Source organism: Triticum aestivum, chromosome 1B (assembly GCF_018294505.1).
Source record: "Triticum aestivum cultivar Chinese Spring chromosome 1B, IWGSC CS RefSeq v2.1, whole genome shotgun sequence".
Taxonomy (NCBI): domain Eukaryota; kingdom Viridiplantae; phylum Streptophyta; class Magnoliopsida; order Poales; family Poaceae; genus Triticum; species Triticum aestivum.
Genome location: NC_057795.1, coordinates 483,044,740 through 483,048,147, shown reverse-complemented (window position 1 = coordinate 483,048,147; position 3,408 = coordinate 483,044,740).

Below are 3,408 nucleotides of genomic sequence, written 5' to 3'. Positions count from 1 at the left end.
AAAGCTGACGGGTGGGGCCCATGTGGTTAGTTAAACTAAACAGAAAATAAACTAAGATTAATTAAGGCGTGGGGCCCAGTGCCAGTGACACGGTGCGGTGATTAGTGGCTAACTAAGCCAGCCACGTCAGCAAGTGACGCCGGCGACCACGGCGACGGCGAGACCTCGCCGGAGTTGCTCGGGACGGCGCTACAGCCCGCGGCTGGTCGCGCTGAGGGCACCAAGAGTGAGCCCGTGCTCCCGCGCATCCAGGGGGACCCACGAGAGGGCGTGGGGTGGCCGGAGTTGAGCGCGGCATCGACCCCGGCGGCGGCCGGAGCTCGGGGGTTCGCGGGACCGGCGCTGCGGTGTGCAAACGAGACGGTTGACGCGCTAGTTTTACTCTACGGGACGTAACGAGTGCAACGGACGCATGCGTGGGACCAAAAGGTCACCGGGGCTTCACCGGCGACGAGCCCGTGCGGCGGAGCGTCTCGGCTCCGGTGGAGGGAGCGGCTGGAGCTCGAAATCGGACATGGGGTTAGGGGGAAACGAAGCAGGAGCTCACGGAGATCACGATGAGACGGTCGGCGTGCTCGGGGAAGGCCTGGGGCGACGGAACAGCGACGGCGATCTCCGGCGACCGAAGCTTGAAGACGAGTCGATGCGGTCGAGTTGGGGCGTCCGAGCGCTCGGGGCTTGCTCGAGGCAACGTAACAGGCGGTGGCGGAGTTTGCAGACTACACGGGGAGGCGAGCGGGAGCATGGTGGGCGTGGTGGCAGCGAACGACGGCGGCGGCTCTCTGTTCGGGCGAAGAACGAAGAGGGAGAGGGGAAGGAGAGCAGCGAGTGAGGGAGAGGAGAGAGGGCCACCAGGGGGGGGGTTCGTGGCATCGTGGTGGCGTGAGGGGGAGGCTCGGGAACGCCTCGGTGGAAGCAGGAGGTGGCCGAGGCCTCTCGGGCGTGCGCCACGCCTCGCCTCTGTTCGTCCTCCTGGCAAAGGAGGAAGATGACAAGGGGGAGGAGGTGGGCTGGGCCGGCCAGATGGGCTGGCCAGCTGGGCCAGGTAAGTGGCGCCAGGTAACTTCCTTCTCTCTCTGTTTTATTTTTTTTCTTCTGTTTTGTTTTATTTAATTTATTTTGCCACTGTTTTGAATTTAAAATAATTCAAACAATGCCAAAACTCCTCTGAAAATATTTATGCTGCTTAATGGACTTTTCCAAAAGCACATAAAAATGTTTCAGGGTATTTGGAAATATATTCTATATAAGTTATGAATATAGTTCCAAATGCAAATAAAGTAATGATTTAAATTCAGTGCTCAAAATATTCCTCAAAAATGTTCATTATTTTTGGTTTGGTGCAAAACCCTTGCCAAAATATAACCAACATTATTTAAGGCCATTTTGAAAACATTGAATGCATTTTCCAGGGTTCTTTGCCCCTCTTTTATTTAAGTTTTTGAGGCTTCCAAAATTCCCTCAGTTCAAATTTCAGAATTTAAACATGATGCACACATGAGGTCTAGCCTAGTGCATAACAGGACCAGGGATGTGACAACTCACCCCCACTAAACAAGAATCTCGTCTCGAGATTCAAGCGTATGGTAGGATGAAAGGGAAACGCAAACTAGCACAATCTTCACGATCCAGTTTGCACTTCAATGAACGTTGATTTGAACACCATCTTTGTCTTGTCATCTTGCTCTGAGAACTCCAGCTAATCATGACAAGAAGAGGAAAGGAAAACTCTAGAAGGATCAGTCTTCTTGAAGGTCGAACAACTCAGGATTAACTCACAGAATGAGACATAGCAACATCTCCCGAGCTGAGAGACGAAGCACACCTCTAGAGGGATGGAGTGGAACAAATGACGGAGGTTTACCAGGTAGACTACAATTCCACACTTACTAGGGTGGTAAACGGTTGTCAGCGTAGCGAGGAGTTGAGTTGCCATGATACCACGACGAAACATCCTGGAGTAGGGTGATTCGTAGATTATTACCTTAAGTGGCAAAAAGAATTACTTCTGATTCAGAGATCATTGAAACTCTTCATACCAGCCTAAGGCAATTCACAACGATCGTTTGGAGGGGGTCAGTAGAATGGCATACTCGGACTTGGATGATGTGGATTACCTTGTTGAAGACAACGCAATGGATGAATTTGCTTATCACCGGAAATGGAAGAGACCCATGGTAGAATGGCCCATTGGCGGTGCAAGCTGGGAACAAAATGCAAATGCTGGGAATGATTCTAGTAACTGGGGAAGAACCCAACAATAGAGTGTGAATTCACTGTTTGAATAGGTCATAGCATTGCCGAGGAAACTGAGAGCAAACCCAGTTAGTGCCGATGATAACACGTAGCGCTTGTGCGTGCTCTCAAGAACTTGAGCATTTCCATATTCATCAAGGTTTTACCAACATCCCTGTCAAGGGTCCGGTAACACAACTTACTACCATGATGGCTAATGATGGATGATGCAGACGCAAAGGAAGATAACACCTTCTCAGACTTCACCCTTGGCGGGGCCAAGGAAATAAAATCTGGATGATCGACCGAGAGACATTTAGCACTCCGCTTCTAATGTTCTCCTTGATGTACTAGCGTATCCCATTCCTTGAAATGGTCTGGTATCTAGAACATCAGGTAAAGGTCGTACTTCGGAAACACTAAAATCATAAGGCATAGCTAGGGGGTAAATCCTACGAAGTCCTTATGGGGAGGTGGCCAACTTCCTCAAACAAGATACTACAATAATAGGTCTTCCGGCTGGGTGTGTTGGCCACGACATCCACTTTACCGGTTATCGAGGGACCAATATTATAGTTCTTGGGAAATGTTCCAAACCATCATATCTGCCTGAGATTCAGATCTGGTTGGTGTCGGATATTCCAGACTCATCGAGTCTAGGAAGAAAAATGAAAGTTTGCAACACAATTCGACGAGATGACGTTGCGAGATTCTCGGGGAAATGAACTACGATAGCAAGCTCCAAAACATGAGCTGGTTCTGCTACAAACATGTGAACACGATGTCCAAGACAAGCATGACCACAAAGTAGTCTTATAATAAAACACTACCGAGTTCAGGAGGGGGAACCATCATTAATGACATCGAAGTCTCCATGCGTGGAAGTCCAAAGAGTTCACCTTGGACAGACTCCTTTATCTTTGAACAACTCAATCAGTGGCTTGGTGTGCTAGGATATACATATAGAATGGAGGTTGCAAATCTCCAGACCACAGAATACTTCGCACGTATGCATGACTGACTTGGGATGATTCCAGAGGAAGCAAAACTAACTTTCTCAAATCCACGGCGGCAACTTTCACCAAATGCACGTGTATAAGAGGAAGTCACTACCTTCATCCAAACATATGCTTCATGAGCTAGCATGAAGAAATGCTTTCAAAAGTTTCCAAC